This window comes from Triticum urartu, chromosome 5 (assembly GCF_003073215.2).
Source record: "Triticum urartu cultivar G1812 chromosome 5, Tu2.1, whole genome shotgun sequence".
Lineage (NCBI taxonomy): Eukaryota > Viridiplantae > Streptophyta > Magnoliopsida > Poales > Poaceae > Triticum > Triticum urartu.
The window spans coordinates 485,879,202-485,907,127 of NC_053026.1; positions in this window are offsets into that span (position 1 = coordinate 485,879,202).

Consider the following 27,926-nt stretch of genomic DNA (forward strand, 5'->3'; position numbering starts at 1 on the left):
TCACTCATGCATCATTGCACATCCCGGTACACCGACGGAGGCATTCACATAGAGTCATATTTTGTTCGAAGTATTGAGTTGTAATTCTTGAGTTGTAAGTAAATTAAAGTGTGATGATCATCATTATTAGAGCATTGTCTCAGTGAGGAAAGGATGGTGGAGACTATGATTCCCCCACAAGTCGGGATGAGACTCCGGAAAAAAAATAAAAAAAAAGAAAGAAAAAAAGAAAAGAGGCAAAAAAAGCCCAAACAAATAAAAAAATGAGAGAAAAAGAGAGAAGGGACAATGTTACTATCATTTTTCCACACTTGTGCTTCAAAGTAGCACCATGCTCTTCATGATAGAGAGTCTCCTATGTTATCACTTTTATATACTAGTGGGAATTTTACATTATAGAACTTGGCTTGCATATTCCAATGATGGGCTTCCTCAAAATTGCCCTAGGTCTTCATGAGCATGCAAGTTGGATGCACACCCGCTTAGTTCTTTTGTTGAGCTTTCATACACTTATAGCTCTAGTGCATCCGTTGCATGGCAATCCCTACTCACTCACATTGATACCTATTGATGGGCATCTCCATAGCCCGTTGATACGCCTAGTTGATGTGAGACTATCTTCTCCTTTTTGTCTTCTCCACAACCATCATTCTATTCCACATATAGTGCTATATCCATGGCTCACGCTCATATATTGCGTGAAATTTGAAAAATTGCGTGATTTAAATATTTTGTGTGGTGAATATAGAGCATAGCCAGACTATATGATTTTGTAGGGATAACTTTCTTTGGCCATGTTATTTTTGAGAAGACATGATTGCTTAGTTAGTATACTTGAAGTATTATTATTTTTATATCAATATTAAACTTTTATCTTGAATCTTTCGGATCTGAACATTCATGCCACAATAAAGAAAAATTACATTGAGAAATATGTTAGAAAGCATTATTCCACATCAATTTTTTTATCATTTAACTACTCGAGGATGAGCAGGAATTAAGCTTGAGGATGCTTGATACGTCTCCAACATATCTATAATTTTTGATTGCTCCATGCTATTATATTATCTGTTTTGGATGTTAATGGTCTTTATTTTACACTTTTATATCATTTTTGGGACTAACCTATTAACCGGAGGCCCAGCCCAAATTGCTGTTTTTTTTGCCTATTTCAGTGTTTCGCAGAAAAGGAATATCAAACGAAGTCCAAACGAAATGAAACCTTCGGGAACGCGATTTTCTCAACAAACGTGATCCAGGAGACTTGAAGTGGGCATCAAGAAACAATCGAGGAGCCCACGAGGAAGGGGGCGCGACCTCCACCCTCGTGGGACCCTCGTTGCTCCACCGACCTACATCTTCCTCCTATTTAAGTCCATGTACCCCGCAAACATCCAGGAGCACCACGAAAACCTAATTCCACCGCCGCAACCTTCTGTACCCAAGAGATCCCATCTCGGGGCCTTTTCCGGAGCTTCGCCAGAGGGGGCATTGATCACGGAGGGCCTCTACATCAACTCCATGGCCTCTCCGCTGATGTGTCAGTAGTTTACTTCAGACCATCGGGTCCATAGCTAGTAGCTAGATGGCTTCTTCTCTTTCTTTGGATCTCAATACAAAGTTCTCCTCGATTCTCTTGGAGATCTATTCGATGTAATCTTCTTTCGCGATGTGTTTGTCGAGATCCGATGAATTATGGGTTTATGATCTAGATTATCTATGAACAATATTTGATTCTTCTCTGAATTATTTTATGTATGATTGGTTTATCTTTGCAAGTCTCTTCGAATTATCGGTTTGGTTTGGCCTTCTAGATTGATCTTTCTTACAATGGGAGAAGTGCTTAGCTTTGGGTTCAATATTGCGGTGCTCGATCCCAGTGACAGTAGGGGAAATGACACGTATTGTATTGTTGCCATCGAGGATAAAAGGATGGGGTTTATATCATATTGCATGAGTTTATCCCTCTGCATCATTTCATCTTGCTTAAGGCGTTACTCTGTTCTTATGAACTTAATACTCTAGATGCATGCTGGATAGCGGTCGATGTATGGAGTAATAGTAGTAGATGCAGGCAGGAGTCGGTCTACTTGTCACGGACATGATGCCTATATACATGATCATGCCTACATATTCTCATAATTATTCGCTTTTCTATCAATTACTCGACAGTAATTTGTTCACCCACCGTAATACTTATGCTATCTTGAGAGAAGCCACTAGTGAAACCTATGGCCCCTGGGTCTATTTTCCATTATACAAGTTTCCAATCTATTTTATGCAATCTTTACTTTCAATCTATATCATAAAAATACCAAAAATATTTATCTTATTATTATTATTATCTCTATCAGATCTCACTCTTCCAAGTGGCCGTGAAGGGATTGACAACCCCTTTATTGCGTTGGTTGCGAGGTTCTTATTTCTTTGTGTAGGTACGAGGTGACTCGCGCGTGGTCTCCTACTGGATTGATATCTTGGTTCTCAAAAACTGAGGGAAATACTTACGCTACTTTACTGCATCACCCTTTCCTATTCAAGGGAAAACCAACGCAGTGCTCAAGAGGTAGCAGCGGGCGCTACTGACACTGGAACAGCGTCGCGATGACACCTACGCCATCGACTTGCCGAACTAAAAGCAGTGGGTCGCCTTCGAGCATGAGGAGGCGAGGCGCCGCGGTGTGCGCGAGGTCGACTGCAGGCTGCCACCGCCCCCCGCTCGTTGTCCGCAAGGACGACCAGGCGGCCCTTGCGGCGGTCTACCATGAGAGCAAGGAGGATGAGCGGCGCAGGGTGGAGGCGACAGAGGAAGAGGAGGCCCGGTACGAGGCGGCCATGGCGCAGGCCATTGCCCTCTCCCGGCCGGTGACAGCGTGGTGCCACCGGTGGCCCCGCCGTCCCCTCCCCGACGCCGCGTCAAGGACAACCCGGAGCCGCAGCCGGAACCCAAGATGGAGCCGTCCCCGATCGAGCACTACTCCTGGACGGGAGTACTGCGCGAGTGGGTGTCCGCGCCACCGGTTTGGATGGGGGCGACGCCGGCGTAGGAGGCGGCCTACCTCGAGATGTGGCGCCAGCGACGGCTGGTCGAGGAGCGCCGTCGCAGTGAGTATGAGGAGATTCTCGAGCGCAACCTCGAGGAGGAGCAGCGCGAGGCTGAGGAGGAGGCACGTCAGGCCGCAGCTGCACGGGTGGCCGCACAGCCCCCCGCGCCAGCACTGCCCGCGTCGGAACAGCTGCCTGCGGCCTACATCGCCGCCGCCTGGAACACGGCGTTCCCCTGGGCCAGCCCTGCGCCGACGCTCATCGACCTCACCGACCCCGAGGAGGAGGACGACGACGTGTAGGGCTGCGCGCCACCTCGTAGTTTAGGTTGTTTTTATTTTTCTTAAATGCTAATGTGGATGCGTGGACTCTCGCCGGCCTTCGTGGCCGGCTGTAATATTTAATTAATGCTTTTTTAATATGCATGCGTTCTTTTTTTCTAGCGCCATCAAAATGGGTCGGGCCAGCGCTGGACGCACATGCTGACCCAAATGCGGAAGCGAACATCCGTGTCCGCCTGGCCGACCCAAACGGACAAAAAACGAACTAAATCACCGTCCGTTTGGGTCGGCCCATTGGAATTGCTCTCAAACCCGTCAATTCTTATTAGAGCAACTCCAAAGCGCTGAACCATCTCCTCTACGCGTGTCCGTTTGAGTTACCGCGGATAGAAAAGTCAGCCCAACGCGCCGACTCAAACTAAAACGGACGCGCGTCCATTTTTCATCTGTCGGACGACCCATTTCTAGTCCAAATTTGAGCCTCATTTGCGCCCACCTACTCCTCCCCTGGCCCATCATTCGGTGACACATAGGCCATTTTCTTCCACCCCATCAACAGCAAGCCCTTGCCTGCCCCACCCCGTCGCTGCAGCTGCCCAGTTCCGGTGACCCTGCCAGCAGTCCATGCCCACACGTCTCACCCTCACGCCGCCACCACCGCCTTGCCGCCAGGTCACCGCAGCTTCCCCCCACCCCCTCACCCCAACCCCGACGACGCCGCGAGCACGAAGTCGCCCCCTGCGCCTCGGCCAGCTCCTTCGCCTGACGCCGCCAGGCAGCTGCCTGGTCCAGGGGAGGTGCAAGTCTCGTCGCCGGCCAGCTTCTTTGACGACGCCCGCAAGTTGTTCGACAGTTTTTCCCCCAAGGTACAAATGGACTCCGCCAGCAAGTTCTTTTTCCACAATTTCCTCTGTGACTCCGATGATACCTCATCCGGCGATGAGGAGATGGTGGCTGCCGTGTTGGTTGTTGCTACCTCTTGAGCACTGCGTTGGATTTCCCCGAAGAGGAAGGGATGAGGCAGCAAAGTAGCGTAAGTATTTGAAGGAAATATGCCCTAGAGGCAATAATAAAGTTATTATTTTTTCCTTATATCATGATAAATGTTTATTATTCATGCTAGAATTGTATTAACTAGAAACATAATACATGTGTGAATACATAGACAAACAGTATGTCACTAGTATGCCTCTACTTGACTAGCTCGTTGAATCAAAGATGGTTATGTTTCCTAGCCATAGACATGAGTTGTCATTTGATTAATGGGGTCACATCATTAGAGAATGATGTGATTGACTTGACCCATTTCGTTAGCATAGCACTTGATCGTTTAGTTTGTTGCTATTGCTTTCTTCATGACTTATACATGTTCCTATGACTATGAGATTATGCAACTCCCGTTTACCGGAGGAACACTTTGTGTGCTACCAAACGTCACAACGTAACTGGGTGATTATAAAGGTGCTCTACAGGTGTCTCTGAAGGTACTTGTTGGGTTGGCGTATTTCGAGATTAGGATTTGTCACTCCGATTGTCGGAGAGGTATCTCTGGGCCCACTCGGTAATGCACATCACTATAAGTCTTGCAAGCATTGCAACTAATGAGTTAGTTGCGGGATGATGTGTTATGGAACGAGTAAAGAGACTTGCCGGTAACGAGATTAAACTAGGTATTGGAATACCGACGATCGAATCTCGGGCAAGTAACATACCAATGACAAAGGGAACAACGTATGTTGTTATGCGGTTTGACCGATGAAGATCTTCGTAGAATATGTAGGAACCAATATGAGCATCCAGGTTCCGCTATTGGTTATTGACCGGAGACGTGTCTCGGTCATGTCTACATAGTTCTCGAACCCGTAGGGTCCGCACGCTTAAAGTTCGGTGACGATCGTAATTAGAGTTTTTTTTGTTTTGATGTACGAAGGTTGTTCGGAGTCCCGGATGTGATCACAGACATGAGGAGGAGTCTCGAAATGGTCGAGACATAAAGATTGATATATTGGAAGCCTATATTTGGATATCGAAAACGTTCTGGGTGAAATCGGGATTTTACCGGAGTACCGAGGGGTTACCGGAACCCCCCGGGGGGGTTAATGGGCCTACATGGGCCCTAAGGGAGAAGAGGAGGGCCGGCCAGGGCAGGCCGCGCACCCCCTCCCCCTAGTCCGAATAGGACAAGGAAGGGGGGCGGCGCCCCCCTTTCCTCTTTCCCCCTTCCCCTTTCCTTCTGCAACAAGGCAAGAGGGGGGAGTCCTACTCCCGGTGGGAGTAGGACTCCTCTAGGCGCACCCCTAGGGGCCGGCCGCACCTCCCCCTCCCTTCTTTATATACGGGGGCAGGGGGCACCCCATGACACACAAGTTGATCTTCGTGATCGTTCCTTAGCCGTGTGCGGTGCCCCCTTCCACCATATTCCACCTCGGTCATACCGTAGCGGTGCTTAGGTGATGTGCACTGGGGACCCGATCTTTCGATGAGAGGAAGATAACTACGATTTTGGATGGGACTTGACCCTCACGATCCGGCTACCAACCGTACAGGAAGAACCGTACACGACTGATATCCACGGCAATCGCTGAACCAACTCCACGGCGTTATCGACCGAGCCAACAGCGCGATCGACCTATCCACGAAGGATTTTTCCTACAAGCAAATCGAAGAACATGCAAGAAAATAATAGCCAAGCAATCTCAAAATTACGAATATGCTATATGGGATTAATCTCACAAGATGGGGTTCCGATAGAATGTCTTGACGGTCGCACTAGCCGCTACGAGCAAAGACAAATAAAAGTAGCAATAGCTAAACTTCTCTAAACAAAACCCGAGTCTAAACCCTAATCTATACTAAGTATTTATTATACGCGGCCGCCGCCTAACTGTGGCGCTGCGCGTCGACGTGTCCAGCCTGCTACGCGTCGAAGGAAAAGTTCACTAGGAGCCGGCCCATATGTTTGACCGGATATTAGGCCTTCTGGGACTAATTCCTTCTTTAATCAATGAGATGGGCTGGTGTGCACGTAGCTTCTCTGGTCCATTAAGTCTAATCCTTCTTCTCTTCCTTTGTATTTTAAAAGACTTGTGCATGTAGCATGCAACATGGATGGCCCTCATCTCTCCAAGCACCTTTGCTCCTTTCTGATGCGTGTGTGTGTGCACTTGCATGGGCCATGCAATCTTCAACATCTTCATATTTATGTTGCAGATGCCTTCAAGAACTCTGCACAAGAAATAAAATGGTGTAGTATTTTTGTCCCTAATAATAAAATATAGTAACATATAATGATCAATAGAAATTACCTGAAAATTGTGTCGTGTAATATTTGTAGACGTATCTATGCCCACATCATCCCCCCTTTCTTGAAAACAAAGCCGTCCTCAGCTTTTATTTATCTGGAACACATCATAGAGCAAAGCAAAAATAGATGCAACACATATAGACCATTGCAACGGCATTAGCGCATCAGGGTGTGATAATTTTGTAATAACGCCATTATGAATATCATGACAAATTTTATCCCACACATAGTCTATATATGAATGATACGGATGCAAATTAACTATTTGAGCACACGGTATATCCAGAGCACAAGTTGGGACATTGAATGGAAAATTTTCAGAATTGATGGCAAGCATAGTGTAGGTAGTACGATCCGATGATTTAGCCTTCTCATTATTTATTATTTCACCGGGGGTCATGGGAAGCAAATTAATGGATTTTCCTTCAAACACGAGAGTATACGAATTTGTTCTACCATGATGGGTGACACTATTATCATATTGCCAAGGTCGACCTAACAATAAAGAACAAGCTTGCATAGGAGCGACATCACAGTCAACAAAATCATGGTACGAACCAAGTGTAAAATGGACTCTCACACGACGTGTTACCTTCAACTTACCACAGTCGTTGAACCATTGGATGTAATATGGATGGGGGTGTCTTGTAGTGGTGAGGCAAAGCTTCTCTACCATTTCAATACTCGCCAAATTATTGCAACTTCCACCATCAATGATCACACAAACAGAATGCCCTTTGACAACAAACTTAGTTTGAAAAAGATTATGGCGTTGAGGCATCTCATCATGCCCCACCTGGGCACTAAGTACGCGCATGATTACAAGGCTTGGGTACTGATCTGCCATCTCAGCATTAATATGTATCTCATCCGTGTCATGCTCCTTAGAGTCACCTGCATTATTAGTGGCAAGCATAGCACGTGTATCTTCATCCAAATCACTAGTAGAAGAGTACTCACCATCTTCCTGCACAATGAATGTTCGTTTATTTGGAAAGTCCTTCATCAAGTGCCCGCCACCTTTGCATATATGACACTTCATGTCTCTTGTGCGTCCAGACGAGGTGGTGGGTGCTAGAGATATTGCTTTCGAAGTCACAGAGGATTGTGGAGCTGATTTTGAACTTGTTGGGAATGCACCATTGTTCGAGTTATGTGGTGTTGCCTCGGTAGTGGGTGGGATAGTTGGAGAGTGTGTCCATGATGAGTGACGACCTGCAGAAAAGTTACCTCGTCCCTTGTTGTGTCGTCCCTGTACTTCCCTTTCAGCTTTACAAGCAAAATGAAACAAACGAGTAATAGAATTGTACTCCTTATAGTCCAATATATCCTGAATATCACGATTCAAACCACCTAAAAATCTAGCCATCATAGCATCGTCGGTTTCAACTCAGCCACATCGCACTAAGCCGTTTGCAATTCTTGATAATAATCCTCTACAGAGCTGCTACCTTGTTTTAAACGTTGCAATTCATTTAGTTTATCACGAGCATAATATGAAGGAACATAACGTTGTCGCATAGCTCGTTTTAAAACATCCCAAGTAGTAGGTATATTATTTGCATTAATACGACAATATTCACTCCACCACATGGAAGCAAAGTTTGTAAATTCACTAGTGGCTGCCCTAACTCTTTGGTTCTCAGGAATATCATGACATGAAATTTTTTGTTCAACAGAAAGTTCCCAGTCAAGATAAACATCTGGATTATATTTACCATTGAAAGCAAGCATAGTAAATTTGATTTTGGCACTAGAGTGTTCATAATCTCTAACATCATACCTGGGTTGGCCTCGTGCCATACCATGACAGTTGAAACGTAGTTGTCGATGAGCACGGCCATTGTGGTGGTTGACTATTTGGTCGTCTTCGGTGTCACCAGAATAATCCTCGTAGTTGTCCCCATGTTGCTCGACGCGGGGAGGAATTTGTTGGTGCTGGTTTATGGTGGCGGCATCAGTGGCAGTAGCTGGGTGTTGTGGATGACCCATGGGCACACGCCGAGCTCGCGAAATAGCGCCGCCACCCGTGGAGTTGCGAGGATCAGCATAGTTGTTGATGGGGGGTGCAGTCCGCAACTCGTCAAGACGTGACAAGATGTCCTTTAGCTGTGTGTTTGCAACACCCTGTGCATCCTCTATGGCCTTGAGCCTTTCTTCGGTCGCAATCTGAGCACCCTCAAGTTGGGCAAGACGCTCGCTAGTGACTTTCACATCCGCGGTGAGACCCTCAAGTGTGGGCTGATCCTGTGCCATTGTTAGTGAACGAGAAAAAAAACAATGTATAATCCCTATCAACTAACAGGATGTGGTGGACAAAATTCGCTCACACTCAAACTTAGTATCAAATTCTTACTTGTTCTTACCAATGCAACATGTGGTGATCGACGCGTTCATGTTGGCTTCAAACGACCGATGAAGATTGGATGGAGCGATAACCAGGAATCAGTAGTGTCAGTACCTGTACTTATTGGTAGGAAAAAGTGTAGCTTGGCAAAGGTTTCTCAACTCACAATATCAGTGGCACAATTTAGCAAAAAACAATGCAAGTTGAATAATTGCTCAAACTTCTAACTAGTGCTGGCAGTCGACTAGTAAGAGAGAAAACAATCTAAGGCCAGATACTGAATCAAGGGAGTGAAAACCGAATGAAAATATGTGACAGCTTTAAGTAGCTAGATATAAGTGAAGTATAAACGAGTGTATGACAAAGCTCGAAAATATATAATAGATGGAGCGGCGATCGCAAGAAAAATAATGTCCAGAGTAGCTAAACAGTCCCAAAAAATATGCTAGCCGGCCTGATCTTTTTTTTCTCTCAACTTTCTTTTTGTTCTTTTTTTTTGCTATTTTCCCCTATTTTTCTTCTCTTTTTTTTTTCTTTTTTTGTCTTTTTTTACCAGGCCGTACGTGTATACTCCAGATTAGCTACAAGATGTAAACAAAAGATAAAGATGCAACCGAAGTGACCAGGTGACGTACTACTCCAGTAAAAATTAAAGGCAAGTGTGGTTAGGCAACAACAAACGTGCAACAGTAGCAGGTAGCGTTGTCTGGACTCAGGAGTAGTCTTGGTGGAGTACTGCGAAGCAACGTGCAGTTAGGGACGCGACAAGCGGACAGGCGGCAGGCGCGAGAATCGGCAAGAGGTGAAACAGGCCGATGCAATCTTGCTTTGTTTTTCTCAGATTAGGAATGAGCTTGCGGTAGAAAAGGTAGGGCGGACAAAAACAGATTGATCTAGTAGATGATTTTCTCCCAAACAAATCTAAACCAGCACTAGTATTAGATGAATGCAACCAAAAATTCAACTATACAAATACTAGATGCAAAAATTGCTAGAGGCTAAAAAGGTAGGTGCAGCGGATGAACTAATCTATTTTTTTGGCTTTTTTTGGGTTGTAGGACTAAAATCAATCTAATCTAATAAAACTGTAAATCTCTCACCGATGAACCTGAAAACTGATACCACTTGATGTGCACTGGGGACCCGATCTTTCGATGAGAGGAAGATAACTACGATTTTGGGTGGGACTTGACCCTCACGATCCGGCTACCAACCGTACAGGAAGAACCGTACACGACTGATATCCACGGCAATCGCTGAACCAACTCCACGGCGTTATCGACCGAGCCAACAACGCGATCGACCTATCCACGAAGGATTTTTCCTGCAAGCAAATCGAAGAACATGCAAGAAAATAATAGCCAAGCAATCTCAAAATTACGAATATGCTATATGGGATTAATCTCATAAGATGGGGTTCCGATAGGATGTCTTGACGGTCGCACTAGCCGCTACAAGCAAAGACAAATAAAAGTAGCAATAGCTAAACTTCTCTAAACAAAACCCGAGTCTAAACCCTAATCTATACTAAGTATTTATTATACGCGGCCGCCGCCTAACTGTGGCGCTGCGCGTCGACGTGTCCAGCGTGGACTGCTACGCGTCGAAGGAAAAGTTCACTAGGAGCCGGCCCATATGTTTGACCGGATATTAGGCCTTCTGGGACTAATTCCTTCTTTAATCAATGAGATGGGCTGGTGTGCACGTAGCTTCTCTGGTCCATTAAGTCTAATCCTTCTTCTCTTCTTTTGTATTTTAAAAGACTTGTGCATGTAGCATGCAACATGGATGGCCCTCATCTCTCCAAGCACCTTTGCTCCTTTCTGATGCGTGTGTGTGTGCACTTGCATGGACCATGCAATCTTCAACATCTTCATATTTATGTTGCAGATGCCTTCAAGAACTCTGCACAAGAAATAAAATGGTGTAGTATTTTTGTCCTTGATAATAAAATATAGTAACATATAATGATCAATAGAAATTACCTGAAAATTGTGTCGTGTAATATTTGTAGACGTATCTATGCCCACATCATTAGGCGAAGCCCTGCGTCAGTAGAACATCATCACCGTCATCACACCGTTGTGCTGACAAAACTCTCCCTCAACACTCGGCTGGATCGGAGCTCGAGGGACGTTACCGAGTGGAACGTGTGCAGAACTTGGAGGTGCCGTACGTTCGGTACTTGGATCGGTCAGATCGTGAAGACGTACGACTACATCAACCGCGTTGTGCTAACGCTTCCGCTTTCGGTCTACGAGGGTATGTGGACAACACTCTCCCCTCTCGTTGCTGTGCATCACCATGATCTTGCGTGTGCGTAGGAATTTTTTTGAAATTGCTACGTTCCCCAACAGTATTTCCCTCAATTTTTTAGAACCAAGGTATCAATCCAATAGGAGGCTACGCTCGAGTCCCTCGTACCTACACAAAAACAATAGCTCAACGCAACCAACGCGCTTAGGGGTTGTTAATCCCTTCACGGTCACTTACAGATCTGATAGAGATGATAAATAATATTTTTTTGGTATTTTCGGTATAGAGATGCAAAGTAAATAAAGTACTCCCTCCGCCCCGAAAAACATGTCGCACGCGTAGTTCACTGGTAATTTTACAAAAAAGACCTCACAGTTTCAAAACCATCTCAAACAAGTCCCTCCGCCATCGTCTTCTTCCTCCGCCGTCACGCGCGTGTCGCCAGGGGCCGGCGCCGCCCAGCTGCGCGATTCGTCGCCCACCAGGAAGTGATCTGCTGCCGTCGCTGCATACCTGCGCCGTCGCCGCCATCGCCAAGTACCTGCTTCACCGCCGCCCAATCCTGTGCCGCCACGATCTCCTCCCGCCGCGATTACCCGCGGCGTTGCCAGAACTTCCCGGCACCATCCGGTGGACCAGGAGCTCCTGCTCGTCCTCCTCGAGCTCCCGTGCATCCTCCTCGAGCTCCCGCGTCTCCTGCTTGAGATCCCGCGCGTGCGCCGCTGCGATCCCTCCAGCTGCGATCCCCTACTGGCGTCGCCGGAACCTGCCTCCATGATTCGATGGACCAGGACCTCACGCTCGTCCTCCTCTATATCCCGTGAGTCCTCCTCGAGCTCCCGCGTGTCGCCGTGCTGCTCCTTCTCACTTGCCCCCGCGCCCGCGCAGCTGCTTCTCCCCTGCCCGTGCACAACTGGGTTGAAATTGAACCTGTGCGTCGTGCTCTACGTGCTGCTAGGTGGAGCTCTACGTGCTGCCCGTGCACAGCTGGGTGGAGCTCTACATGATGCTGCTATTGCTCCTCTGTCGTGCTGCTGCTGATCTTCTGCACTGTGGGAGAACCTGAACCTGAACCCAAGCGCACAGCTGGGTTGAAATTGAACCTGATCTTCTGCTCGTGGGTTCCTCTGCGTCGAACCTGATCTTCTGCCCGTGCTCCTCCGTTTGCACAACTGGGTTCCTTTGCCTGTGCTGCTGCTGATCCAAGTGAAGCCGTGCCGTGCTCGTCTGCACTCTAAAGAAGGTAGTCCATCCGAATACTGCTACCTGAAAGTTAGTGAAATGGTTTAATGTTAACTGAATCATGACAATGCCAATCATGGAGTAAATTCAGTTGCTAACTTAAAATTCATGGAGTACATTCATTATACAGAAAATGTTGCTGATCATTGTGAACAGAATCATGATGGTTGTTAACTAAAAATTATTGAAGAAACTACTGCTGATCATGGAGTACTTGTGTTGCTTGCTTAATTTGCTGATCTGCTGGTGTTGCTTGCTTGCTTAATCTGCTGCTCCATTTTATTCAATGGTAGAGCTACTCCATTTTATTCCATTTTACCAAGCAATATTGGAGTACTTTGCTTCATACAGCTGCTACTCCAAATTCAGTATGAAAAATTAACAATAGGTTCATTTGCTAAATTAACAGTAATCCATTTTAAGCTACTGAATCTACTCTAGCTACTCCATTTTAAACTACTGAAGCTACTGAAGCCTTTTGCCAAACATGACTGCACTTTAGGATCCAAAGCTGGGATTACACCTAACCATCATACTGAGAAAAACATATGCTGATCCAAAACTTGAAGTACTCCTTGTGGATTTGTCTCTTTTAGAAAAACTGGAATGTTCTGTTCATGCCAAATGGTGATATGTACATGTCGCAACATTAATATAGGATATCCTTTTATTCTATAGCTATGTTCATTGGGATGGTCATTTTTATTTCTCTAAAAACGAAACAATGAATACTCCTTTCTGGAGTAATTTGTGTTACTGAAGAAGTACATGTGCTTTTCTTAATTCAGAACTGCACGTCATTGTTATCACAAGAGTGGATAGCAACAAATACTCCATTTTATTCACAGTGTACACCAAATTTATTTATAGTGTGCACCAAATGGAGTACACTGCAAAATTCACAAGGAGATTAAAATATCAGGAGCTTTTATTCACAGTGTACACCAAATTAATTTTCTTGACACTTTTCTACCATAGGCATGGTACTATGAGCAAGTAAATTCAGCAAAACTACTCTAACTAGAGTAAAATTCTGTTAACTACTCTAACTAGAGAAAATGGCTTATGGTTAGAGCAAAGTGTAGAAATGGTGCCATGGCACCTACTTCTTGTTTGACTTGCATACTCATTTTGTGTGTGTGTATATTCTTGTTATGGTACCATGGTGTACTCATCTTTTGTCATTGATGGCAGGAAACATAACTATGGATTTGAACTTGATGCTTCAAAAGGAAGAACATGAAACTATTGATTTGAACTTGATGCCTCAAGAGGAAGACGATGAAGGTATTAATTTGAATTGGATCCCTGAACAGGAGGAACCTCAAGTGGCAGAGAATGGAACTATGGATTTGAACTTGATGCCTCAAGAGGAAGATGATGAAGCTATTAATTGGATGCCTCAAGAAGATGAAGGGAAAGAGGATGAAGCTCAAGAGGAAGAGGATGAAGTTATCAATTGGATACTTCAAGAGAAGAGAAGAGAATTGTCAGATAAGGAGAGGCATGGTGTTTACTTCGCCTTGCTGGTAATCGAGCTCAGAGATGGATCTGTTCAACCAGATGACAACCTGCTAGTCTCAAACCTGTTGGACATAAGTGTACGATCTATTGAAAGAATCTGGGAAGAAGCCAAAAAGCAAATTGCCGATGGCAAAGAAGTAGATGTCTCAAGCAAGAAGCCGGGAAGATCTGGCCGAAAGAGAAAGGAGCTAGATCTAGAGAGGACCTTGTCGGTGTCAAAACCGGCGGATCTCGGGTAGGGGGTCCCGAACTGTGCGTCTAGGCCGGATGGTAACAGGAGGCAGGGGACACGATGTTTTACCCAGGTTCGGGCCCTCTTGATGGAGGTAAAACCCTACGTCCTGCTTGATTAATATTGATGATATGGGTAGTACAAGAGTAGATCTACCACGAGATCAGAGAGGCTAAACCCTAGAAGCTAGCCTGTGGTATGATTGTATGTTATGATTGTCGTCCTACGGACTAAAACCCTTCGGTTTATATAGACACCGGAGAGGGTTAGGGTTACACAAGGTCGGTTACAAAGGAGGAGATATCCATATCCGTATTGCCTAGCTTGCCTTCCACGCCAAGTAGAGTCCCATCCGGACACGAGACGAAGTCTTCAATCTTGTATCTTCATAGTCTAACAGTCCGGCCAATGGAGATAGTCCGACTGTCCGGAGACCCCCTAATCTAGGACTCCCTCAAACCTCAACAATCCCACCGAATAAAAGAAGAACAATTTGATCTCTAGCACGGTCTCTAGGTGTGGCCCGATCGACCCTACATAAGAGGTTCCAGTTGAAGCGCTCTTGTTCGACAGGATCCTCTGGTACAGCGAATTCATCGTTGCCGAGGCTTGCCTCGTCTTCGGAGGGGGGCATGTGATTGTCATCCTCCTCCTCTCCGTCTGCCGCTCTCTCAGGAGAGTTGACTCCTCCATCCTCCTGCTCTAAATCTTGCTGGAGGGGTTTGTTGTTTTCTTCGATGGTAGTAGGAGCCATCAAGCCTAACGGCGACGACACAGAGGAACTCTCAATGAAAGCACCAATGTCGGTGTCAAAACCGGCGGATCTCGGGTAGGGGGTCCCGAACTGTGCGTCTAGGCCGGATGGCAACAGGAGGCAGGTGACACGATGTTTTACCCAGGTTCGGGCCCTCTTGATGGAGGTAAAACCCTACGTCCTGCTTGATTAATATTGATGATATGGGTAGTACAAGAGTAGATCTACCACGAGATCAGAGAGGCTAAACCCTAGAAGCTAGCCTATGGTATGATTGTATATTATGATTGTCGTCCTACGGACTAAAACCCTTCGGTTTATATAGACACCGGAGAGGGTTAGGGTTACACAAGGTCGGTTACAAAGGAGGAGATATCCATATCCGTATTGCCTAGCTTGCCTTCCACGCCAAGTAGAGTCCCATCCGAACACGAGACGAAGTCTTCAATCTTGTATCTTCATAGTTTAACAGTCCGGCTAATGGAGATAGTCCGGCTGTCCGGAGACCCCCTAATCCAGGACTCCCTCAGTAGCCCTTGAACCAGGCTTCAATGATGATGAGTCCGGCACGCAGTATTGTCTTCGGCATTTCAAGGCGGGTTCCTTCTCCGAATACATCACAGAAGAATTTGAATACGAGGATAGTATCCGACCCTGCAAAATAAGTTCCACATTCCACCGTAGAGAGAATAAAATTTTTGCAGATCTAATTTGCTGGCTTGTTTTGGCAGCATGACGTTACGTCATGGCCCGGTGATTATTCGAACCATTTCTTTCAACCAGCCCCGCACATAACGCGAGACAGTTTTTCGACACGTCTTGTCAAAGCAGAGATCGTGTCCCCTTATTACGGGATTCTCATCAATACGGGCGTGGGTAACCCAACCGCGCCATCAATTGCAGCGCTTGGGGGATAAGCGAGTTTTACCAGGCAAGTGGGGACGCTTAGTTTCGTCCGCCCATATAAAGGGATAAGGATTCACCTTTCTATCCACGCCTTCTTCCTCCTTTGCTCATCCGTTTTCGCACACTCGAGCTCTAGCGCCCAAGTCCGCTCTTCCCAGCTCAACCTTCCCCAACCATGTCCGGAGCGGGAGGCAGGTGGATGGTCTCCTCCGTCACAGAGGGAGACATCAAAAAGCTGCGCGGAGCCGGATACTTAGCCGCGAACATCGCGCATCGGCTGCCCGCTGTGGGGCAGATCGTCCCTACCCCGGAACCTCACGAGAGGGTAGTTTTCCTTCACCACTTCCTCCGCGGACTAGGGTTTCCCCTGAACGAAATATGCCCTAGAGGCAATAATAAAGTTATTATTTATTTCCTTATATCATGATAAATGTTTATTATTCATGCTAGAATTGTATTAACCGGAAACATAATACATGTGTGAATACATAGACAAACAGAGTGTCACTAGTATGCCTCTACTTGACTAGCTCGTTAATCAAAGATGATTATGTTTCCTAACCATGGACAAAGAATGGTTATTTGATTAACGGGATCACATCATTAGTTGAATGATCTGATTGACATGACCCATTCCATTAGCTTAGCACCCGATCGTTTAGTATGTTGCTATTGCTTTCTTCATGACTTATACATGTTCCTATGACTATGAGATTATGCAACTCCCGTTTGCCGGAGGAACACTTTGTGTGCTACCAAACGTCACAACGTAAATGGGTGATTATAAAGGAGCTCTATAGGTGTCTCCAATGGTAGATGTTGGGTTGGCGTATTTCGAGATTAGGATTTGTCACTCCGAATGTCGGAGAGGTATCTCTGGGCCCTCTCGGTAATGCACATCACATAAGCCTTGCAAGCACTGCAACTAATATGTTAGTTGTGAGATGATGTATTATGAAACGAGTAAAGAGACTTGCCAGTAACGAGATTGAACTAGGTATTGGATACGGACGATCGAATCTCGGGCAAGTAACATACCGATGACAAAGGGAACAACGTATGTTGTTATGCGGTCTGACCGATAAAGATCTTCGTAGAATATGTAGGAGCCAATATGGGCATCCAGGTCCCGCTATTGGTTATTGACCGGAGACGTGTCTCGGTCATGTCTACATTGTTCTCGAACCGTAGGGTCCGCACGCTTAAGGTTTCGATGACAGTTATATGATGAGTTTATGAGTTTTGATGTACCGAAGGAGTTCGGAGTCCCGGATGAGATTGGGGACATGACGAGGAGTCTCGAAATGGTCAAGACGTAAAGATCGATATATTGGACGACTATATTCGGACTTCGGAAAGGTCCGAGTGATTCGGGTATTTTTCGGAGTACCGGAGAGTTACGGGAATTCGCTGGGAGAAGTATTGGGCCTTGATGGGCTTTAGTGGGAAGAGGAGAAAAGGCCTGCTGCGCCCCCCTTCCCTCTAGTCCGAATTGGAGTAGGGAAAAGGGGGCCGGCCACCTTTCCTACTCCTCCACTTCCTTCTCCCTTCCTCCCCTCTTGGCGGACTCCTGCTAGGACTTGGAGTCCTAGTAGGACTCCACATCCTGGCCGCGCCTAGCCTTGGCCGGCCTCCTCCTCCTCCATCCTTTATATACAGGGGCAGGGGGCACCCCATAGACACGCAAGTTGATCCACGTGGTCTATTCCTTAGCCGTGTGCGGTGCCCCCTGCCACCATGTTCCTCGATAATACTGTAGCGGAGTTTAGGCGAAGCCCTGCTGCTGTAGTTCATCAAGATCGTCACCACGCCGTCGTGCTGAGGAACTCTTCCCCGACACTTTGCTGGATCGGAGTTCGGGGATCGTCATCGAGCTGAACGTGTGCTCGAACTCGGAGGTGTCGTAGTTTCGGTGCTTGATCAGTTGGATCGTGAAGACGTACAACTACTTCCTCTACGTCGTGTCAGCGCTTCCGCAGTCGGTCTGCGTTGGGTACGTAGACAACACTCTCCCCTCTCGTTGCTATGCATCACATGATCTTGCGTGAGCGTAGGAATTTTTTTGAAATTACTACGAAACCCAACAGTGGCATCCGAGCCTAGGTTATTTATGTTGATGTTATATGCACAAGTAGAACACAAGTGAGTTGTGGACGATACAAGTCATACTGCCTACCAGCATGTCATACTTTGGTTCGGCGGTATTGTTGGACGAGACGACCCGGACCAACCTTACGCGTACGCTTACGCGAGACCGGTTCCCTTGACGTGCTTTGCACATAGATGGCTTGCGGGCGACTGTCTCTCCAACTTTAGTTGAACCAAGTATGGCTACGCCCGGTCCTTGCGAAGGTTAAAACGGAGTCTATTTGACAAACTATCGTCGTGGTTTTGATGCGTAGGTGAGATTGGTTCTTACTTAAGCCCGTAGCAGCCACGTAAAACTTGCAACAACAAAGTAGAGGACGTCTAACTTGTTTTTGCAGGGCATGTTGTGATGTGATATGGTCAAGGCATGATGCTGAATTTTATTGTATGAGATGATCATGTTTTGTAACCGAGTTATCGGCAACTGGCAGGAGCCATATGGTTGTCGCTTTATTGTATGCAATGCAATCGCGATGTAATGCTTTACTTTATTACTAAACGGTAGTGATAGTCGTGGAAGCATAAGATTGGCGAGACGACAACGATGCTACGATGGAGATCAAGGTGTCGCGCCGGTGGCGATGGTGATCATGACGGTGCTTCGGAGATGGAGATCACAAGCACAAGATGATGATGGCCATATCATATCACTTAAATTGATTGCATGTGATGTTTATCTTTTTATGCATCTTATCTTGCTTTGATTGACGGTAGCATTATAAGATGATCTCTCACTAAATTATCAAGAAGTGTTCTCCCTGAGTATGCACCGTTGCCAAAGTTCGTCGTGCCCAGACACCACGTGATGATCGGGTGTGATAAGCTCTACGTCCATCTACAACGGGTGCAAGCCAGTTTTTGCACAAGCAGAATACTCAGGTTAAACTTGACGAGCCTAGCATAGGCAGATATGGCCTCGGAACACGGAGACCGAAAGGTCGAGCGTGAATCATATAGTAGATATGATCAACATAATGATGTTCACCAATGAAATTACTCCATCTCACGTGATGATCGGACATGGTTTAGTTGATTTGGATCACGTGATCACTTAGAGGATTAGAGGGATGTCTATCTAAGTGGGAGTTCTTAAGTAATATGATTAATTGAACTTTAATTTATCATGAACTTAGTCCTGGTAGTATTAGCATATCTATGTTGTAGATCAATAGCTCGCGTTGTTGCTTTCATATGTTTATTTTGATATGTTCCTAGAGAAAATTGTGTTGAAAGATGTTAGTAGCAATGATGCGGATTGGATCCGTGATCTGAGGTTTATCCTCATTGCTGCACAGAAGAATTATGTCCTTGATGCACCGCTAGGTGACGGACCTATTGCAGGAGTAGATACAGACGTTATGAACGTTTGGCTAGCTCAATATGATGACTACTTGATAGTTTAAGTGCACCATGCTTAACGGCTTAGAATCGGGACTTCAAAGACGTTTTGAACGTCATGGACCATATGAGATGTTCCAGGAGTTGAAGTTAATATTTCAAGCAAATACCCGAGTTGAGAGATATGAAATCTCCAACAAGTTCTATAGCTAAAAGATGGAGGAGAATCGCTCAACTAGTGAGCATGTGCTCAGATTGTCTGGGTACTACAATCGCTTGAATCAAGTAGGAGTTAATCTTCCAGATAAGATAGTGATTGACAGAATTCTCTAGTCACCATCACCAAGTTAGTAGAACTTCGTGATGAACTATAATATGCAAGGGATAACGGAAACAACTCCCAAGCTCTTCGTGATGCTGAAATCAACGAAGGTAGAAATCAAGAAAAACATCAAGTGTTGATAGTTGACAAGATCACTAGTTTCAAGAAAAGGGCAGAGGGAAGAAGGGGAACTTCAAGAAGAACAGCAAGCAAGTTGCTGCTCAAGTGAAGAAGCCCAAGTCTGGTCCTAAGCCTGAGACTAAGTGCTTCTACTGCAAAGGGACTGGTCACTGGAAGCGGATCTACCCCAAGTGATTGGCGGATAAGAAGGATGGCAAAGTGAACATAAGTATATTTGATATACATGTTATTGATGTGTACTTTACTAGTGTTTATAGCAAACCCTCAGTATTTGATACTAGTTCAGTTGCTAAGATTAGTAACTCGAAACGGGAGTTGCAAAATAAACAGAGACTAGTTAAGGGTCAAGTGACGATGTGTGTTGGAAATGGTTCCAAGATTGATATGATCATCATCGCACACTCCCTATAATTTCGGGATTAGTGTTGAACCTAAATAAGTGTTATTTGGTGTTTTGCGTTGAGCATGAATATGATTTGATCATGTTTATTGTAATACGGTTATTCATTTAAGTAAGAGAATAAATTGTTGTTCTGTTTACATGAATAAAACCTTATATGGTTACACACCCAATGAAAATAGTTCGTTGGATCTCGATCGTAGTGATACACATAATCATAATATTGAAACCAAAAGATGCAAAGTTAATAATGATAGTGCAACTTATTTGTAGCACTGCCGTTTAGGTCATATTGGTGTAAAGCGCATGAAGAAACTCCATGCTGATGGGCTTTTGGAATCACTTGATTATGAATCAGTTGATGCTTGCGAACCATGCCTCATGGGCAAGATGACTAAGACTCTGTTCTTCGGAACAATGGAGCGAGCAACAGATTTGTTGGAAATCATACATACTGATGTATGTGGTTCTTTGAATATTGAGGCTCGCGACAGGTATCATTATTTTCTGATCTTCATAGATGATTTGAGCAGATATGAGTATATCTACTTGATGAAACATAAGTCTGAAACATTTGAAAAGTTCGAAGAATTTCAGAGTGAAGTGAAAAATCATCATAACAAGAAAATAAAGTTTCTACGATCTGATCGTAGAGAAGAGTATTTGAGTTACGAGTTTGGCCTTCAGTTAAAAACAATGTGAAATAGTTTCACTACTCATGCCACCTGGAACACCACAATGTAATGGTGTGTCCGAACGTCATAACCGTACTTTATTAGATATGGTGCGATCTATGATGTCTCTTACCGATCTACCACTATCGTTTTGGGTTTATGCATTAGAGACAGCTGCATTCACGTTAAATAGGGCACCATCTAAATCCGTTGAGGCGACACCGTATGAACTATGGTTTGGCAAGAAACCTAAGCTGTCTTTCCTTAAGTTTGAGGTTGCAATGCTTATGTGAAAAAGTTTCAACCTGATAATCTCAAACCCAAATCGGAGAAATGTATCTTCATAGGATATCCAAAAGAAACTATTGGATACACCTTCTATCACAAGACCGAAGGCAAGACTTTTGTTGCTAAATTCGGAAACTTTCTGGAGAAGGAGTTTCTCTCGAAAGAAGTGAGTGGGAGGTAAGTAGAAAACTTGATAAGGTAATTGTACCTTCTCCCTTATTGGAAAGTAGTTCATCACAGAAATCTGTTCTTGTGACTACTACACCAATTAGTGAGGAAGCTAATGATGATGATCATGTAACTTCAGATCAAGTTACTACTGAATCTCGTAGGTAAACCAGAGTGAAATCCGCACCAGAGTGGTACGGTAATCCTGTTCTGGAAATCATGCTGCTAGATCATGATAAACCTACGAACTATGAAGAAGCGATGGTGAGCCCAGATTCCGCAAAGTGGCTTGAAGCCATGAAATCTGAGATGGGATCCATGTATGAGAACAAAGTATGGACTTTGGTTGACTTACCCGATGATCGGCAAGCAATTGAAAATAAATGGATCTTCAAGAAGAAGACTGACGCTGATGGTAATGTAACTGTCTACAAAGTTTGACTTGTCGCAAAAGGTTTTCGACAAAGTTCAAGGGGTTGACTACGATGAGACCTTCTCACCTGTAGCGATGCTTAAGTCTGTCAGAATCATGTTAGCAATTGCCGCATTTTATGATTATGAAATTTGGCAGATGGATGTCAAAACTACATTCCTGAATGGATTTCTGGAAGAAGAGTTGTATATGATGCAACCGGAAGGTTTTGTCGATCCAAAGGGAGCTAACAAAGTGTGCAAGCTCCAGCGATCCATTTATGGACTGGTGCAAGCCTCTCGGAGTTGGAATAAACGCTTTGATAGTGTGATCAAAGCATTTGGTTTTATACAGACTTTCGGAGAAGCCTGTATTTACAAGAAAGTGAGTGGGAGCACTACAGCATTTCTGATAAGTATATGTGAATGACATATTGTTGATCGGAAATAATGTAGAATTATTCTGTAAAGCATAAAGGAGTGTTTGAAAGAAGTTTTTCAAAGAAAGACTTCGGTAAAGCTGCTTACATATTGAGCTTCAAGATCTATAGAGATAGATCAAGACGCTTGATAAGTTTTTTTCAATGAGTACATACCTTGACAAGATTTTGAAGTAGTTCAAAATGGAGCAGTCAAAGAAAGAGTTCTTGCATGTATTACAAGGTGTGAAGTTGAGTAAGACTCAAAGCCCGACCACGGCAGAAGATAGAAAGAGAATGAAAGTCATTCCCTATGCCTTGGCCATAGGTTCTATAAAGTATGTCATGCTGTGCACTAGATCTATTGTATACCCTATGTTAAGCAAGGGAGTACAATAGTGATCTAGGAGTAGATCAATGGACAACGGTCAAAATTATCCTTACTGGAATAAGGATATGTTTCTCGATTATGGAGGTGACAAAAAGGTTCACCGTAAAGGGTTACGTCGATGCAAGTTTTGACACTGATCTGGATGACTCTAAGTCTCGATCTAGATACATATTGAAAGTGGGAGCAATTAGCTAGAGTAGCTCCGTGCAGAGCATTGTAGACATAGAAAATTGCAAAATACATAACAGATCTGAATATGAAAGACCGTTGACTAAGATTCTCTCACAAGCAAAACATGATCACACCTTAGTACTCCTTGGGTGTTAATCACATAGCGATGTGAACTAGATTACTGAATCTAGTAAACCCTTTGGGTGTTGGTCACATGGCGATGTGAACTATGGGTGTTAATCACATGATGATGTGAACTATCGATGTTAATCACATGGTGATGTGATCTAGATTATTGACTCTAGTGCAAGTGGGAGACTGAAGGAAATATGCCCTAGAGGCAATAATAAAGTTATTATTTATTTCCTTATATCATGATAAATGTTTATTATTCATGCTAGAATTGTATTAACCGGAAACATAATACATGTGTGAATACATAGACAAACAGAGTGTCACTAGTATGCCTCTATTTGACTAGCTCGTTAATCAAAGATGGTTATGTTTCCTAACCATGGACAAAGAATTGTTATTTGATTAACGTGATCACATCATTAGTTGAATGATCTGATTGACATGATCCATTCCATTAGCTTAGCACCCGATCGTTTAGTATGTTGCTATTGCTTTCTTCATGACTTATACATGTTCCTATGACTATGAGATTATGCAACTCCCGTTTGCCGGAGGAACACTTTGTGTGCTACCAAACGTCACAATGTAAATGGGTGATTATAAAGGAGCTCTACAGGTGTCTCCAATGGTAGATGTTGGGTTGGCGTATTTCGAGATTAGGATTTGTCACTCCGAATGTCGGAGAGGTATCTCTGGGCCCTCTCGGTAATGCACATCACATAAGCCTTGCAAGCACTGCAACTAATATGTTAGTTGTGAGATGATGTATTATGGAACAAGTAAAGAGACTTGCCAGTAACGAGATTGAACTAGGTATTGGATACCGACGATCGAATCTCGGGCAAGTAACATACCGATGACAAAGGGAACAACGTATGTTGTTATGCGGTCTGACCGATAAAGATCTTCGTAGAATATGTAGGAGCCAATATGGGCATCCAGGTCCCGCTATTGGTTATTGACCGGAGACGTGTCTCGGTCATGTCTACATTGTTCTCGACCGTAGGGTCCGCACGCTTAAGGTTTCGATGACAGTTATATGATGAGTTTATGAGTTTTGATGTACCGAAGGAGTTCAGAGTCCCGGATGAGATCGGGGACATGACGAGGAGTCTCGAAATGGTCGAGACGTAAAGATCGATATATTGGACGACTATATTCGGACTTCGGAAAGGTTCCGAGTGATTCGGGTATATTTTGGAGTACCGGAGAGTTACGGGAATTCGCTGGGTGAAGTATTGGGCCTTGATGGGCTTTAGTGGGAAGAGGAGAAAAGGCCTGCTGCGCCCCCCCTTCCCTCTAGTCCGAATTGGACTAGGGAAAAGGCCGGCCACCTTTCCTACTCCTCCACTTCCTTCTCCCTTCCTCCCCTCTTGGTGGACTCCTGCTAGGACTTGGAGTCCTAGTAGGACTCCACATCCTGGCAATGGTGGGCAAGATGCCCAACATCATATGGCTCGAAGGCTCCTTCGTGGAGACAATAAAGGGATGGCAATCGGCGTGGTTCTACATCACCGAGCCGCGCGACGCCAAATGGGCGGTAGCCCCTGAGTTTCGATCCGGATTCCCAACACGGGTCACTTCCTGGAAAGAGAAGGGCTTGTCGTGGGGTTCATCGGTGGAGCTGGATGGACTCCAGAAATGTATCCGGAGTATGGCGAGCAAGAAGCTCAAGCTTGTCAACATAGTCCAAGTTATGCTCATCCGCCGGATCCTCCCGTGTCAACAACGGGATTTTACCTTGTGGGAGTTCGACCCGGCCCAGCACCAGACTTTGAGCGAGCTCTTCGATACGACGCACAAGGACGTATGGAACGTGCTGTTCAAGGGCGCCGAGGTCCCCCCCTTCTCTCGCCGAGGACCGCGGACTAAGCGCAAAGCGTCTAGCACGTTCGGTGAGTTCAATACATCCCGTAGGACATTTATTTTCCCTAGCTTAATAATGCGTAGGGTCTAATCTCCATGCCTTTGATAGGACTGGGTGGAGATGTCGGGGCAGATTAACTGTCCGGCCCCTTTGCCCGAAGACACTGCGAGTGCTCTCCTGATGGAGATGCTGGCTCCAGCTCCTTACAAGGTGCCGGAGAAGACCAAGAAGGCCAAGGGAGCCCGAAAGAGTTCCCGACGCCAAGTGTTATCGGACTCATCGTCCGATAACTCAGCGACACACTCTTCCCCTGAAGACGAGGAGGAAGAAGAAGATGCTCCCCCTCCAGGCGGGGGAGACAAGAAAAGGAAGGCCGCCCAACTGGGGAGGCCGAAGGGTCCAAGAAGGGGAGGAGTCTCCTTCCGGACAGTTCCACCGCCGCCGATGAGGGCGAGGACGAGTGGTTGCCCCGGGCCAAGCCCCTGGGGAGATCGTATGTATTCGGATACCAGAGTAATTCATAGCATTCTTTTGTCGCACTGCTTTCCCTAACGCCGAATATGATTATGCAGGCCGCCGCGAACCAGCATCGATGTATCATCGGACGGCTCCCTGGGCTCGTCGGACATGGACAGCGATCCAGTCCCGACCGCCACCTCCCCTCATCCTGCCGACGACGCTGAGGTGTTGTCTCAAGAGGCACCGGATCAAGGGGAGACAGCCCCAGAGGCGCCTCAAGGCGACCTTTCGGACTCCGGGAGCCGAGGGGACGGGGCCCCTGAGAGCTCCGAGTTCGGCCCTCAGCCGAACACCGCGCCGAAACCTCCAGCGGTTCCGGGCTTGGGCAGGCAGCCTTCTTCTAAGAGGGGCATGCCTGTGCCGGTGACCTCTGTCCATCCAGAGGCGCCGGACAGTCTGCTGGAAGCGCTTCGCAGCGCTTCCATCGACGAGGAGCACCGCACTATCATGAGTGCGGTGATCCAAAAGGTTCAGTCCGCCAAGAGCGGATTGACTGAAGCCTATGCCAGCCTTCTAACAGGCTTCGAGGTAACTGTTTTAAAATATAGTAGAAATATTACCACATAGATAGTAGCCCCTGATGCTTTGTTCAGTGTTCACAAAGAAAAGCCGAACAAAGGATCGAATAATATCGCAGGAGTTGAATATAAGTGTGTCAATATGCATATGCAGGCTTCGCTGCTGGCGTCCGCCGCACTGACTGCGGAGGTCGCCGTACTGAAGCAGGACCTCGAGGGGTCCAGGAAAGAGCTCGGCCTTGCCAAGAGGCAGCTCGAGGAGAACAAGGGTAAGTAATACCCTATCTTATGTATATATATAAAAGAGGACGCAATTGCAAAATGACAGGATCATCGTATGATTGCCAGGGGCCACGACCGAGGTGGCGACCCTGAAGCAAGTGCTAACCAAGGCCGAAGATACAGCGGCCAAGGAGCGCACCGAGCGAGAGAAGCACGAGGCTCAGGTGGGCGAGGTGCAGCAAGAGCTCCAGGCTCTTGTGGCGAAGCACGAGGCATTGGAGCTTGACTCCAAGACGCAGGAGTCTGAGCTTGCCGCGGCCCTCGAGAGTGTGAAAAGTGCCAAGGCCGAAGCCCAAAAGGCCCTCCAAGAGATCGACGCAGTGAAGAAGATAGCGGCGGGTAAGGCTTTCTATATGCAAAGCAAGCATGTAAAAGTAAATTACCGATTACTTACCCGGATCCGGAGCTCTTCAGGAGCATTCGTAGATTTGCCCTGCAGTGTGTCCAATGCCGCACAATTTTACCAAGCCGACGACGGAAGATCGACGGAGAAGCTGTTCTGGTCTCAGTATGCTGAGGCCGAACATCCGGTGCCAATGAGCGACCAGCTGAAGCAGATGGTCGAGCTACATAAGGCGGCCGATCAGGCCATGTAGAGCTTTATAGTCCGGCTGTGGACTGGCGACGCCCTTCCGAACAGCTTCTTCGGCCCGGTGAGGCGGCTTGTGGATGCCTGCCCGCGGCTGGAGGTCATCAAGCGATCTGTCTGCATTGAAGGTGCATGACGGGCTTTCGCCCGTGTGAAATTGCAGTGGGTCAAGCTAGACGCCGTGAAGCTGATCAAGGAGGGGCCGCCAGAGGGCAAGGAGCACCGCCACCCCGAGATGTACTACGAGGGTGTTCTGCCGGGTGCCCATCTCATCGCGGACGAGTGTTCAAAAGATGTAATATTTGAGTAAACTTGCTCGTTTTATCCTATATTTATGAAAACTTGTTTCATATGCGCTATGCAACGCTTGTTTGAATTTAAAATATTACCTTCTGTTTGGCTGTTTATCCAATCTGAGAGATGGCTAGTCCTCGGCTTCTGCCCCCATGCCACGAGTGCTGGGGTGTTCGGGATAAACCTGAGCACTCTTGTTCCCATATTTGGGTCCTTCGAGGGAGGTGCTCAGCACAACGAACAAGGCAACCGGACTAATAATACTTTATCACTCTCACTTAGCCATAGAATTCTATAATTTTAAATTTCGGCGAAGCCCCTGGTATTCGGAAGGCCGAATTCGGGGTGCGATACACGCCTGTAAGCCGGAAAGGGCCGGCCCCTCGCCCTAAGCGGCATAAGTCTTTAGGGACTCGAAAAACCTCGCCGAACAGCGACCAGTCTCTCGCCTTATCATGACAGTCAGTTTTAGCTTTCTCTACTGAGGTGCTAAGCCCGGCAGAACCGGGGCACAATCGCAGTAGTTCTCCTAGCGCCACCTTAGCCGATAGAGCGGAATGTAAGGTACCAAAATATAGGAGCCGGGCAAACCCAACATTTGACCAAAGACATGATTCGGAGCTGATGCATATAATGCTATAAGTTCGGGGTGCCGCACTTGTAAAAGTGTTCGGACTTTTCACACCGCATTGTGGGGTACGTAAGCCCCTAGTGTATTGGTCGTACCATAGTGTACGGTTGCAAGACGTCATTAATGAACACACACACACACACACATATATATATATATAACAAGAATGCAATAATAGTCATAATGTCATGCATTATTTATTAAAAAATTGCGTTAAAGCAGAGTGATATAGATAGTGCGAAAAGCAAAGAGTAGGACTATGTCCCTTCCAAGGGCAAGCTGAGGAATGATATTAAATTGAATATTTCATTTGTTACTGTAATCAACCT